General features: G+C 41.0%; 1 pseudogene; it reads right to left on the bottom strand.

The window, feature by feature from the left end:
• The window catches only part of LOC101525372 (26S proteasome regulatory subunit 7-like), a 53846-nt pseudogene extending 38148 nt beyond the window's left edge, over window positions 1-15698 (bottom strand).
• Window positions 15699-15898: the final 200 nt, after the last annotated feature.

The raw sequence follows: 15898 nt of genomic DNA, 5'->3' as shown, positions 1-15898 counted from the left end.
TACTTCAAGTTTTTAAAATGCAAGTACTTTTTACCTTTGAGCAACTGTAAGCTGACAAATGGGCATGAATCTAACACACTGGCCCTGTTTTGTTTCTCCAAAAGAAGGTGGATTTATGTTACTTCACACTGAATTTTTGCTTCAATTTTCATATTTTATATATTGAATATGTGTTGCTTGAGACATTAGTGGCAGTTTGCCAGGCAACACACCAGCTCAGTTGGACACTGAGTACTTGGAAACAATAGTCCCTCCTATAAAAGTTTGCTACCTCTGCTATGCCAGTAAATTTCTAGTCAAACAATGCACATTTTGAAAACATTCTGAAGGAAAAAAAAAAAGCATGTATGTGTAAGTTAAAGTTGTGGGGAATAGGAGGTTTGAGAAAATCTGGCTTGTGCAAGCAGTGTAAACATGTTGAAAAGCACAAAGATAAATGAAGCCAGGTGCGTGAAAGAGAGAGTGATATCAGATCTCAGAGTCGAGTTACCCATTTGGAAGCCAGATTTAGATTGGAGTTGGTATGAGGGAATAGGGCCAAAATATGAAGCTTGGCTAGGCAAAAAGCTAAAACGAGATTGATGAACTTTGGAATTGAGTTTTATTTTGAGTAAAAACTTTCCTTAACTTCTCAAATGGACTATTGAAATTTTTAGCTGTAAACAAGAGGCTCTTTGCTTAAAATGTCTTGGAGTGGCAAAAGAACACAGATATTCTAAAGCAAGGTAAGATGTGGGGAATTGAGAGAAAGGAGAGTGGGACAGAAACTCATGTTCAAACACAACCTAGCATTTAGAAACAGGTGTTAACTGTTGTTAATTTACTATCTAACTATCATAAGGAAAGTTCCTTGTCTCTTTGGGTCTTAGTTTCCTCACATGATCATTTCAGATAGTTGTACAAAAGAGTCTTCCAGGTTTGTCATGACCTTATAATTCTAGTTAAAGTCATTTAGAATCATTTACTACAAGTAGACTAGTTTTCTTTTTTTTTTTTTTTTTTTTTTTTTTAAATATTCATTTATTCATTAATTACATTGCATTACATGACACAATTTCATAGGTACTGGGATTCCCCCCCCTTCACCCCAAACCCTTCCCCCATCATGAATTCCTTCACCTTGATGCATAACCACAGCTCAAGTTCCGTTGAGATTCCCTAATTAAAAGTTTACACCATACAGAGTCCAGCATCCCACTTGTCCAGTTCAAGTTCAACCGCCTCTTAGGGAGGCCCTCTCAGGTTTGTAGGCAGAGCCAGCAGAGCGTCACCTCGATCAATTAGAAGCACCAACATATCATCAGCAACAGTCCAGGTATGATGAGGCTGGTGCAGAGTCCACTGATTGACATAGTCCGTCTTAGGGTTTCCCCTTGTCCAGTTTTCCGCTGCAAGCATAAAGCTGAGGTGGTTGATTCATCTACTCCATCTTCCATCTTTTTTGATTAATGCTTTGATTCCTCCATTTTGTTCAGGGGAATCCCCCTAAAAAAAACTTTGAGGCATTCCCAGTCCAGGCTCCTACATGTACTACTAGTAAGCACAGTGCCCACCACCGTCCATCACTCCGATCAGCTGATGGTTTTAACCCCTGGGTTGGTTCTCTTCTGAGCCCCGACCTCTATTGGAACCAATGAGTATCGCATCTCTCCCCGGCTCTGCCCATCACACTCTTGTCCCTCACCTAAACCAGTGGGAGGAGTGCTGGTCGGGTGTTGCATTCCCTGCTAGCACAGGCCATTTCACCTTGGCATTTTGTGTTTTTTTTTTTTTTTTTTTTTTTTTTTTTTAATCGCAACCAAACACGGCCAGGCCCCCACACAGTTTCAGCACTTGGGCTTGCCAGTGGATGACGTGAACCGACTCAGCCTGGTCTGCCCCAACCCGAGCCAAGTGTATTCCAGTGGGTCACATTCCAAAGCCTCTTCTGGGTTATTTACCTCCATGCTTCTTGCGTTTATTTGTAGAGTCAGTGTCCTGTCAGAGGATCTGTTCAGGTTCCTCCCTCCGACTCCTTCATGGTGTCGGGCTTCACGCATTCCAGCAGGTCCTTCGGCCAGCACCGCTCTTCAATCCATTCTGGTTCCTGCTGTTGAGAGTTTCAGCCCAGCCACGGCTCGTCCATACCCACGCATATCTCATATATGGCTCAGATGGGGTTGAGGCCTAGCCGAGCCCGTCCAACGTCTATCCTGGTCCTCCAGAGCACCAAACTGTGCTGTGGTCTAATCCGGCATGGTGCGTCAAAGCCGAATTGATATTTGTGCCAAGGGATTACAACTGTGACCCGACCAGAACTCAGCCTCCCTCCAGTTCCTGTGCCCCTTAGTGGTAGGCTCCAAGCAGCCAAGGCCTCCACCACGCTCTCCAACCAGGCCTGTTGCCAGCCAGTGTTAACTATGCCAGAGGTTGCTCTGGTCAGCCCAGAGCGTCCTATAGACTGTCATGCCTCCTGCATAGACTCCACCGGCCCTTCTAAACCGTCCAATGGGGTCAGAGTGTCAGGGCATTGGTCCACGTATGCCTTACACATTCTAGCCCCGAGTATGGTTCTTGAATGCCAGTCAGTGTCATAGTAATGCCTTCTGTGACCCCTCTGCTGATCCCTCATCCTATCAGGTAATGGGGCATCCTGCTGGAAAAGCCCTGAATTTTGCCTTTTAAGTGAGCTGATGTTGGCGATCGGCACTATAAAGTGACTACAGGTTCTTCAGAGGAAGATTAAATGCCTTTGAAAAGCTTCGATTTGCCGGGGTCCTGGTCTGATGGCCTCCTTCTGCCGGGCCAGGAAGTTTTGGAATTTGGTTTCTCTGATATGCTGCATGAGACGCTCCGTGCTGAACCCACAGTACTCTGAGAATATGTATTAGTCCTTAAGCTTTTCAAAGTAGACTAGTTTTCAATAATGTTCACTTATGGCTAACAGCAACTCATAAAACTAATTAAGCTAATAAATCATCGTTGCTTTTAGCTAGAGTCTTGTTACCATACAATCATGATGATGCAAAATGAGGGTTACGTTTGTGTTTGATTCATTATGCTAACTACCAATTGTTCCACCTATATTTGCAGATAAAAATGAATTTTAAAATGTTGTGATTAATGGCTATGTACTCAATCCAGGAAAACCATGTCCAGGAAGCAGCTGTTTTAGAGAAATTACTGACATTAGCTTCTTTTCTTCTAGGCTTGAAACTCCTCCCAAGTCACCAAGCTTCCCAGTTAAACCAGGTGTTTCTGTCCTAGTTGGCTGCTTTTCTGCCTTTCACAGGCCCTTGAGATTTTTGCAGCTGTTAGGGATTTTGGAAATTGCTAGATTTCTCTTCTGTTTTTATAGATTGAAGCTGTGCACATCTGAATCCATCTACATCAAATCTAACTCTATCCCTGTCTTGTGCCATATTTCAGTTAGTCTCTTTAGCCTTTTGATTGTTGGATCAGCAATTGCTGTAATGGGGAGTACGGTTCAAAATATGCCAGTAAATTTAGGAAGCAATAGTTATGTGCTGGCCTATTAAGGTTTAAGCACTAGATTTGCTTACAAGGGGAGACTTAATGTGGGATTTATACCCATTCAGTAGACAAAAATAATGATAATCTTTTCCAGATAGTCACACATTCATGCGGCCAAATCAGTCTCATTTTTCAACTTGCTATGCGACCTCAGACAGGAGGCAGAATTTCTGGGAACAAAATTATTTTCTGTGTACTCCAGGAGCACAAAAAATATTTAAGCTTCAGTCCATTTTCCAAAATTGACACGCAAAACTATTTTTAAAGAGTTATTGGCTTTTGTTTTTACTAATTAAGTTCTTATTTATGTATTTATGTGTTAAGTTTTTATGCATTTATTACAACTCTCATTTTTGCCAAGTGTTATTTGTTTTTAAGACATACCACTTTACAATGCTTCCTTTTAAAAGTTAAAATAACCTCAAGTATGACCAGTCATTTGGCTTATCTTTTAAGACACAGGTAGGGATCACTGTATCCAATATTGGAGTGCCTGGATACAAATCTCTGTCCTGCTCTTGATTTCAGCTTTCTACTGATGTATACCCTGGGTGGACATGATTATGGCTCAACTGTTGAGTCCCTGCCATGCACTTGATTCACATGGATTGAGCTATAGGCCTTAAAGTACTGGCCAAGACTATGAAGACTGTGCCAATGGATGATAGCTCTCTCTCTCTCCCTCTCTCTCTCGGCCTCTCTTTCTCAAGTAAACCTGGAAAAACCTTAAGTTAATTAAATTTAAGAAAAGACATAGTACACTCAGGGTGTTAAAGAGGATGTGAGCATGGGGGAGGTATAAGAATGGCTGACATTTGAAAAAAAACATGATCAGATAACCTCAAATTTCCCATAAATACTTAGATTTGATTTTTTCATCAGTGATTACTAAAATGAGATTAAGTTATGAACTTTGGTCTTCCCACTGATTCTTTTCCCTCCACCCAGTGCCATATGGCTTGTTACTTGGTATCTGCCCAGTTTTCACTTCTTTCAAAAGCACTAGCTCTTCCTAGGTCAATTTGATTAAGAGTAACTTGTCTCTCAGATGAAGGGTTCTCTCACTACACAGTTATAATGTTCTTGGAAACTACTGCACAAGTCTCTAAACCTCTACACTTATTCTAAAGGTATCACACCAAAAAGAGAAACAAACTAAGTATTATTATTTCACCATAAATACTCATATTCTGCTGTTGGTCGGAGTAAATATTCAAATGATACCATACAATTCAAGCTACATGACTGTGTTACTAGATCATGTATAGGTTCTTTATTATTGTGGGAGATGTACTATGAATTGCAAGGACGTAGTTAAGCACTGTTGCTCAGAATAAAGCCAATGACATACATAAAGAATCATGACATTTTACCTAATTATTAGAGCCTAGATTCTATCTAGATGAGGCTATTGCAGGAAATAGCAGGGGTAAAGGGTTTTAGAGGTTGAGGTAGAAACAGTGATAAGGGTTTTGACTTCTTCCATGTTCAGCTATCTCCTCCCAGGCATATGCAGAATTATAGTCCCAATGTATTCTGACAGCTGTGTACCCCTGGAAGAAGCTGCTCTCTTCTCCAGGAGAAAACTGATAGAATCCATCTCTGATTTATATAAGCATAATTATTGCATTATCTGGTATAAAAATTCAACTGAAGCAATCATCACACACAATTTTTCCTTTGTATTTAGGTGACCAAATCATTATATTTTCGCTTTCACTAACATTTAATACCTAACATTTAACATAAGCTCTATATAGAAATCAATAAAGTAAAGGGATAAAGAAAAGTATATTTTGGATAGCATTTTGTGTCTGAAGAAAAACACATTTCAAAGTGCCATTAAGAACCAAAGCAGAGAAAATAAAAGCCAAAATGTGGAATTCTGAACCATCATATTGAAGTAATAGTTGAAATCATAAGTGTAAATAAATTGGCATGATCAGTGTGAGTAGGCAGCAGGAGAAAAATAATTGTACCTGTAATGGAAGCTGGGATGAACAAATGCTTAAGGTCTGGGAAGTGGCAATGTTCCCCACAAAGGAGAATGAAAGAAAATAGTACAAAAAAAGAAAGAAAATGTCAGTGGATTGAGAATATTCATTGAGCAACGTTTCATAAAATGAGAACTCCAAACACTTTAGAGAGGTCAAGAGTAATGAGGGTATGTGAAACATAGCCCTTTATGTATCAATTTGGATATTACTAGTGACCCAAGAGAGAATATTTTCATTAGAAAAGGTGGCAACTAGAATTTGAGAAAGAGTGGGAAGTAAAAATACAGATGCAGTGAATATGTGTACTTTATGGGAGTCTGGCAGTGAAAAAGATATAAAAAATGTAATAATGATAACTTCAGTGAAAATCATTATCTACGTTTAATAGTACATAAATACTTCCTTCCATAATAATACAGAATGGCAGTTAGATGAGGCAACAGGGTTGATGTAACTCATATACACTTCTATTTTTCATTAACAAAAACACCTAAGGGCATGCTTTTCCCAGTTAGTTACCTAGAAAAAAGATAACTAAGTTTACTGGAAGCATAGGGTAGCGTGGGACAATATTCCTCCCCTCATTTTCCACTAGGATTGAATAATGCCACCCATATTATTCCCTAATTCTGGGAAAGATTTTTTTTAGCAGTTTTGATAGTAATTATTTTTAAGCTTTCAGAATGTTCTAGCTAGTTGTGTTACTTCTTAGAGACCTATGGTTTCAGTAAAAACAGGTGGCCCGGGGAAAAGAAATGGATAATGTGGCTGTAACTAATGAATAATACAGAAAGCCATTTCCAGCATGGTCCCACTGCTTTAAAATGCTTGTTGAATGTATGACTTTAAAATGCATGCACAGTTTATTTATTTATTTATTTATTTATTTATTTATTTATTTATTTTACGGAATTGACGTAACAACTTCTCTCTATAGTACTCAGTGCTGGCATTCTCAAAATAACATACCTCTCACATGAGGACTCAGGGGAATCTGACTAATTTTGTTGGCAAGTTCTTAAGTTCCCCTCCCATCTCACACTTTCCCCCTTTCTCTTCCTTGTGTTTCCCTTACTTGTTTTTTAGGCTTAATCCTCAAGTTGAATCACAGTGTTTCAATGTCTGCCAGTTCCCATTCCTCCCTTAAGTGTAACTGAAATCTGACTATATGGAATCCCCCAACCTGGGGTGAAACAGCTCCATGGTCTGAGCAGTTGATCAGATCATATTTCATCAGCAGCATGGGTTAGAGTCCAAGAATGTGAGGTATTCACGAGGAGCCTGACTAAAGCTGAGCTAGAGTTTTCTAAGTGGAGCCTCCAGGGCTTTCACGGCTTTTCTTCTTTAGAAAAGTATATGTGCTTCACATCACAAGTAATCCTCAGATACAATTTATCAGCACCTGTTTGGTGAAACTTATTTTGCTACTCAAGCAACTCAACATTTTCCCTTACTTCTGAAACTTCCAGCCTGTTTTAAACCACTGACCCTCAATGATACTGTTCACATTAATCCTGCTGCATCTATAGATGGCTTGAAATATATTTTAAATAATATTTCGTAGCTTAAAATATCTGTCACACTTCTGCTTAGGTAATCCCAAACTTGATACATGACTCTGACATTCAAAGATCGCATGGTGCCACTCAGTAGATGTGGACACCATCTTCTGTAGGAAATACTCCTAACATTTTGTGTGAGAAAATTTAAATTGCTCAATAAGCACCCAGAATATGCACTTTCACATCTTAGTTATCATGAAAGCAAATCTCCTCTGTGACTGTAAGGTTTTTAAATCTCATCAAATGGGGTAGATCAGAACCGGGTCCTCAGAACTGACAAGCAGGCTCACAACTGCACCAAAAAGAAATAATGCAAAGGATGTAGGTTAGATGAGTATTTAGTTTATGTCAGCTGAGCATGAAGTCACTGCAAGTCTCCAAATGTAATTCTGTACTACCTGTCATCAAAACACACCCTTTCCCATTTGCTTCATCTGGAGTTCTAGAGGGATGCCATGCAAATGCGGATGTGAAACTTGAAGGTGCTACAGAACTCCATATTGGCCTCACACTTATGGAGACACCACCCCTACCTCATAAAAGACACCAAGTGACTGGGAGAGACCACGTGCACCATGGCTGGGGTTGCTGCTAGGTATCCTCTCGATATCTTCTCTTCCACCTGTCCTATCTTTGCCAAAATCTTTCCAATAATAATGGGTATCTCTCCATGTGGGACAACTGACATCTGTTTACATATATGTGTTCACCTTCTCACGTTTTGAACAAATTCGCTATAGTCATTTTTGTACTTTATATCTGTTGGCACTTAAAATGTTTGCCTTCATGCAAGACAAGAGGATCAACCAAAAGTTAAAACACTCATGCCTACATCAGAACTCTAGCTGCAGAAGTGCAATTTTGCTTCTTCTGCTGAAGCCGTGGACTGACTACAAGATGCACAAATGCCTATTTTTAAGTTCTTAATTTAGTCCATGTTTAGCCCATACCATCTTCAAAAACTTCCTTGATTTCTGCCCCTTATTTCACAACTCAACTGTCACTAATAAGTAAAAGCAAGAAACGCCTCAATAGCTTCTCAGTTATCTCTTCTCCTTGTGAAGCCAGCCTTTAGTGCAAAGCCTTTGACATATTTTACTTGGCTCCAGTTGCTCTCCCTCAACTTACAGTTCCCCTGGAAGGAGTAGTAGTTTAAATTAAGGGTTAAGCAAGGACCAAGACCCTTGATGACAAAGACCCAAATTGCCTTGATTTGTGCATTCTATTCTGAGAGTTTTGCAGGACTCAAAAGCAATGATCAAATGAAAACATAGCTAACCTGCTTTTAAAACCAAACAGACCTTGGGCCCGGTGCAGTAGCCTAGCAGCTTAAGTCTTTTCCTTGAACGCACCAGGATCCCATATGGGAGCTGATCCTAATTCCAGCTGCTCCACTTCCTTTCCAGCTCCATGCTTGCGGCCTGGGAAAGCAGGCGAGGACGGCCTGAAGCCTTGGGATCCTGCACCTATGTGGGAGACCTGGAAGAGACTCTGGGTTCCTGCCTTCGGATTGGTACAGCTCCGGCCATTGCAGTCACTTGGGAAGTGAATCAATGGATGGAAAATCTTCCTTTCTGCTCTCTGTCTTTCCTCCTCTCTGTATTTCTGACTTTCCAATAAAAATAAAGTAAATCTGTAAAAAAAAAAAAAAAAAAAAAAAAAAAAGACAGACCAGAATGTATCTTTGCCATTCCTAAGGAAACATGCTGGTCCTTATCACCAAAAATTCAAAGGAAGACCTCTCACTCTGTGGACCAACCAGAGGTACACATGTTAACTGATCATGTGTTGCTCAACTCCTGCTTTAATCTATAATGTTAAGCTGCCTTCAAACCTTGGGGAGTTTGTGAGTTGAGCAATAGTTTCCTGCCTTCTGGTTCTGAGTATTGCAAATAAACTTCTGCCTTTTTTTTCTCCTATTCTCCTGTCAGTAAAAGGCTTACTGTGTGTTGGGTGAGCAGACTCAATTTGGTGGTGCTTCCATTGTAATTCCTCAAGCAAGATTTGAGCGTGTTCTATAACACTTGCAATCCTTTCACTATAGGCAACTGCCTAGGTTGCCTTGCGCCTGGGCAAAAGTTATAGCTGGTGGACAGTCTGACCTGTTTAGTGATAAATTTGTGTTAAGCATACCAGTGTGCTAGCATAGTTGCCTATTTTATTTTTTAAGGATATATCAGAAGGCGAGGACACACTACCTGGTGTGCCCTGGCAGTGGTGGTGGTGGTGGTGGGGGGTGTTGCAGATTGTCTGTGGAAGGGATATGAGTGTGTATTGTAGTGGGACTAGCTGAGGGCATGTTTGACGGGGAGGAATGACTTCTGGGGGGGGGTTCCACAGAACAGGCCACTGTACTTACAGGTAGGCTAAGGAGCTGAGACAGGGTGGTTTGGGGAGTGGGGAAACAAGGACACATCTGGGTCAGGTCTAGGCACTACCTATGTGGTGTACCTCTGCTAAGATAAATAGCACTGCCTGCTGCTTGCTGCATGCTAGCACAGGCAAAAGCTGGTGTTAAGGGCATGCCTGCCTTGATTAGGCTATAGTACCAGCCCACAAATATTGGAACAGGGTGTGGGCCATGCCCAGCTGAGCTAGACTGCAACACTTGCCAGAGAGAGCTGAGACTGTGGGTGGACCATGCCAGGCCCCAAGCTGGGTTGAAACACCCACCAGCACATGCAAAATCCAGGGTTGGGAACAGGCTTGGTAGTGGAACTTTGGAAAATCCATTACTAGGCTGTAGCTCCCACTGATGTGTGTAAGAGCTGGGGGTGGACCAGGCTGGGTAAGGCTGCACCACCAGTTGGCATGCATGTGGGCTTGGTTTTGGGTTAGGCCAGATTGGGTTAGGCACTAGTACCTGCTGATACTCGTAAGATCCAGTATGGGTGTGGACAGGACATATTAAGTTATGGCATCGGATGGTTCACATGAATGCCAGGCCTGGGAATGGTCAGGCTTGGCTTAGTTGCAGCACACACTGGCAAAAGCCTGAATGGGTACAGGCCAGTTGGCTCAGGTTGCAATACCTACTGGCGAGTGCCAGGACTATGTGCAGACCATGTCAGGTGGGGACACAGCACCCGCTCACACGCACAAGATCTAGGGCTAAGAATGGATCTGATAGGGAAACATGAGGAACCCTCCTGCAAGACAGCATCTCCCAACGGTGAATGCAAGAGTCAGGGCTGGGTACAGGTGATGCCAGGCTAGGCTGCAGTACCTACTGGCATATGTGTGAGCCAGTTTTTGAGGTGGGTTGGAATGGGCTTGTTCACAGCACACGCTGATATGAGTGAGAGCCAGCATGGGCTGCAGGCCAGGGCTGAGTTGGACTGCCATACTTGATGGCTCACATGTGGGTTGCAGGTGGGCCAGACTAAGCTTGGTTGTAGCACCTGTCATCAAGAGCTGGGACTGGGCATGGAACAGGATGAGTCAGGTTGTAGCATCTGTCGGTGAATGCTGAGATTCAGAGCAAGCCTTATCAGATTGGACAGCAGCATCTGTTGGCATGTGTAAGACCTGTGCTGGGCACAGACCTGGTAGAAGAATTTCGAGGACTCCCTTTCTGGGCTGATGCTTCTACTGGCAAGCGTGAGAGCTGAGACTGGAGGCAGGCCAAGCTAAGCTACACTGCCACTTGCTGGAGAACAAAAGAGCCAGAATGGATGCAAGTCAGCCAGGATAGGCCACAGTGCCCACTAGAAAGTGCCAGGATTCTGAGTCATGTCCAACTGGACCACAGAATCCCCCGACAAGTGGAAGATCTGAAACTGGGGCAAGGCCTGGTGGGGGTTATCAGGGATTGTCCTGAATAGGACATAGCACCTGCTGCTTTACATGAAACCAGGCATGCAGTGGACTGGGCTGCCCTAGGCCATAGCACCCATCAGTTCACATGAGAGATAGGGCTGGGGGCAGAACTGAATAGGCAGCTGCATCCACTGGTATATGCATTGGCTGGTTCAGGTGACAGACTGAACCTGACCCTTCACTGGCTGGCACACAGAAGAGTCAAGCCTGAGGTCACCCTAGATGAGGTTTCTTGGGGAATTCCCTAACTAGATGACTGGACTCAAACCATGACCACAGGGAAAATCATAACACATGTGATACTTATGTCCTTAGAGTAAATGTATCTAGACTGGGTCTTCTCAGTTGTTGATGCCTGTACAGTGGATAGGATGAACAGATGCAATCAGGAGACATGACAGCCAGCTCATTTAGGCCGGGAGATGACGTCAAGTGCCCCGTCAGAGAATGGAAAGCAGAACAGGATGTAGCTTTGACAAGGAGTGGCTCCCTCCCCTTTCCCCTGCACACTCAGCAGTAAAAAAAAAAAATTAAAATATTTGTCCACCTGCCTTCCTCCATACTGAAACCCTCCCCACCCTAATCGGAGACCCCCATGGTAATGCATCCGTATCAACTATTTAAATAATATGGAAAAAAAATACAATAAATGGCAAATTACCAAGCATAAACAAAAAATGACAGTAAAGTCAGCCCTTAGACACATCTTACTTCAATCAATACTTCTTACTGCGTTGCATCAATACATAGAAACAGCATTTTAGTTTTATTTTTTAAAAGATGTATTTATTTTTCTTGAGTTACACAGAGAGAGAGAGAGAGAGTTGGGGAGACAGAGAGACATCTTCCATTTTCTGGTTCATTCCCCAAACGGCCATAAGGGCCAAAGCTGAGCTGGTGCAAATTTGAGAGCCAGGAGCTCCTTCCAAGGTACTGAAGGTCTTGGGCCTTCCTCTGATGCTTTCCAGGACTGTCAGCAGGGAGCTGGATTGGAAGTGAAGAAGCCAGGACTAGAAGCAGGACTCAAAAAAGTTAGTGGTGCTACAGGTAATGTTGCCACTATACCACCACTTGGCCTAAGGCTTGTTACTTTAAAAATTGTTCTAATTCCTTTGTTTAATCTGTGATTCTACTTGTTTGTTAGGTAAGTAGACAAAAGAAAAAATATTGGTGTGCTGAGTTCAAACCTTTCCAGTGTTCCATAATATGCATAGTGAAAGTTGGATGAAAGCTAACAACTTTTCCTTATCAAAGGCTTTACTAACAAATGGAGAGACATGTCCATTTGTAAAGACTGAAGTAGCTGGGAATGTTTTTCTTGAGAACAAAGAAAGAAGGAACAATCTGGGAAACAGAGTGCTTTGATCTGTTCATACTAAATACTAATCCACTTTCTAACTCATAGATTTAAATATTACAATTAAAACTCAATTCCAGTAAATTCCAGGAGACGTTTATGGATAATCAAGTTTTCTCCATGAACCAGGAAGTAAAAGCCAAGGGAAAAGAAATCTTGAATAATTGGTGGAAACAGCATTGTCTAAAAATCATGCCGAACATTTTATTCTCTGTTTAAGGGAACAAAATCTAAAGCTAGATCTATATTGTGTGTTGTTTTAACAGTCAAGGGATGCAGTGAGACGAAGAGTCTTTTCTGAGCTCATTACAAAGAATTTATTCTCTCATCAAATAGAATTTTTTTTCAAACCACATGTACGTCCCAACTTAAAATATCTTCACCTCTTAAATTTCCACCCACTCGCCTACTGATATACTGAGGTAGAACAAAAATTCACAAAAAAAATCTAGACATTTAGAAGAGGGAAAGTTTGAGGAAGGCTCAGTACCCAGTTTTTTTCTTTTTCTTTTACCTTTTTTTTCCTTTCTTTTACTGGACTCAGAGCACTACTTCTTGATTACTAATCTGGTTAAAAGCATCAACTTTGTCATACTCTTTGAGATCAAAATTAGCTTCAATTTATTATTGGAAGCATAACTTTTAGCTAGTTAGTCAATGTCTGTGTGTCTTAATTTTCTCATCTGTGATGTGTGATGGTAATAGAAAACATCTCCATGTTATTGTACTTATTTTTGAGTTGAAATGAATGTTTGTTACCATTGTAAGACTTGTGGTTTGGCATCACGTACTGTTTTAAACTAGATTTTGTCTATGCCCAGGATATATCATTGATTACATTAAATTTCAAATGATTCTTCAGTGTGCAGTACATTAGTGCGTGTGTGTATGTACAAGTGTGCACAAGTACACAAACAAATGTATTTTCTGTACCGAGTATACGTAAAGGCTTTATATAGGAATGTATTGTGCTGTTTTGGGTGGATATGCATGCATAATTTTTCAGTACTTCTATACCCAAAGTTGCTAGTCCACTTGCCAAGTTTATTACACTTTTTCACAATAGTAAATTTTTCGATTATTATTATTTATTTTTCTCCGTGGAAACATTTACTATGCTGTTACTTCTCTAGATTCTCTGAAGGCAAGTGATTTTTAAACCTAATTTAATTATTTATTTCATGGCAGTTAGTACAAGTTTAAAGTCAAACACAGTCCAGTGGCTACAAATCTCATGAATTTATTTTTTAGATTGACTTCAGTGCCCACACAGACTCCCACACCCCACCACCTTCCCCTGTGGGTCTCCAGGGAGCCACAGCTCTGTTTCAATGCTTGTACTTTCATTTTGCTCTTGTGAAACAGCTAAGGAACAGCCACTATCCATCTGTACCCCTGAAAGCCAAAGACAGAAAAAAACCGCTCCTTCCTTCTCTTCTAGTATTTTCCCCCTTATTTTATGTGGAACAAATTGTATTTAGTTTTGAAATGCCTAGAGGCCTTTCAGGTAATGTTACATTACTGTTTTGGAGCCCACCCGCCACGCCATGCCTGTCTTCTTGCACACATAGAGGAAGGTAGATAAACCATGCCTGGTAGACACATGGTAAAACAGTTCACAGCTGCTGCAACCAAGGCCTGCATTCTTGTTCAAATGTGGTTAGGCTGGGAAACTGAAGTGTGGGTGTCTATGGAAACAGCCGCTCAAGTGATTGTGAGATGAGACATAGAGAAACCAACTTGTAAAGACAGTGTGCTAGCTCCAGTTTCCTCTGGCAGTGACAAACTCTCATTCTTTCTACTTGCCAAATGGCAATTCAGACTCGGAGGGCCGCCTTCAAAATTTCCCTCAACCATGTCAGCGAGTGGGTTATTGTCATTTTCTTGCCTGAAAAAAAAAAAGATACTGTTCTGGGTATTCTAGGCTGTGAGATTTTTGTAGCCTGCAGATTCTAGCAACCAATCTATTTCCACAAGGATGTAATTGCTTCTACCATGATTATGAGTGAGACATCCAAACAAGGGATCTTCTGTAGTGATCATAATATAGAATGAAAGAACACTGCTTTCCTCAGTCATTAGCTGCAACTGAGGGAATTCTTCAGACTATGAAAGTCAAACTGCCTTGGATCTTAATCTCAACCTTAAAAGTAGTAATTTTTAGGGGCCAATGCAGTGGCTTAGCAGACTAATTCTCTATCTTTGGCACCAGAATCCCATATGGGTGTGCCGATTCATGTCTGGCTGCTCCACTTTCCATCCAGTTCCCTGCATATGTCTGGGCAAGGCAGTGGAGGATGGCTCAAGTCCTTAGGCCCCTGTACCCATGTGGGAGATCTGAAAGAAGCTTTTGGGCTCCTGGCTTCAGATCAGCTCAGCTATGGTCATTGTGGTCTTTTGGAGGAGTGAACCAGTGGCTGGAAGATCTCTCTGTCTCTCCTCTCTAAATCTGCCTTTTAAAATGTGCCTTCATAATGCCACCTTAGGTATTCTGTTTCACCTTTTTAAATTCAATATACTCATCTATAAGATGGTATAATCTGGATAATATAAGTCATGGAAGGGCTAGTTGAGAATTCAATTTTGTAATTCCCGTAACTTGGCCAATATAAGATTGTACGACTTTAATCAGTGTCATATATTCTACAACAACAACCAAATGTCATCATTGTTCCTGCATTATTATCCAATGAAAATCAAATAACCTTGCTTCTACTCTTTGGATATACTCATACATTGATGATTGTAACCTATGAGTGTAGAGGAAACCCCCAAATGTATTACTTCCAAGCGAATTTGTTAGTCTCTGAAGTGCTTTATGCAATGAGTGATGATAATAATCAATTACTGATGGATGTCAAGAATCAAAGGTAACAGCTAACTGTTATGCACCTAACTGTGAGATTATAAGCACTTATGTCCCATCTGTTCCTCGCTAAATTAATCCTACTTCCCCCATTCACTGACATATCTTCAATGAGCTTTGCAAACTTACTCAATAGGTTCCACAAGTAATGATTCTTCCAGGGTTTCAGTTCAATTATCCTGAAGAATAGAGGATTTGGCTAAAATAGATTTTTACTCATGGTATAATGATTAGGGATCATTCTCTTATGAATTGTTCTTCATGTATTTTGATTAATTAAACTGCTATAGCATTTTGTTAAAATCTCCATGGATTTGAATATTTGTTAACTTTCTTTTGGTTGTCCAATTAATCCAAATTCAGTTTTCTCTGTAGGCGTTTCTTTAACAAAATAGGCAGATGGCAGTTTCAAAGACTAAAACTGAAGCTGTGAAGTGGGGTTTGAAGACTCACCTTTTTCCTTTTCTTTGTAACACACCTTTGTTCAAGCCAAATGAGTTGGGCATGTATGACTTCTATTTCATTATTTTAGTAAGGTAGAAATATGTTCAAAGCTGCAGAAAAATACCACTTACCATCTTCATGTTGACTTAAAGGACTTTATAGCAGATTTTTTTTTTTTTTTTTTTTTTTTTGCCAAAACGCCAAGGCTAGTTATTGTTTGTTTTCATTTCTTCTTATCAAAAAATTTGTAACTCACCAGAAGAGGGGGCCAGTAGCTGTACTCTGGTCCTTCAGAAAACTCAGGGTCTACGGTGGAGGTGTTTCTCTGTTTCTGTCTAGC

This window comes from Ochotona princeps, chromosome X (genome assembly GCF_030435755.1).
Source record: "Ochotona princeps isolate mOchPri1 chromosome X, mOchPri1.hap1, whole genome shotgun sequence".
NCBI classification, from domain to species: Eukaryota; Metazoa; Chordata; class Mammalia; order Lagomorpha; family Ochotonidae; genus Ochotona; species Ochotona princeps.
Note: the sequence above shows the minus strand (reverse complement) of the source record. Positions and strands in the feature narration are given on the sequence as shown.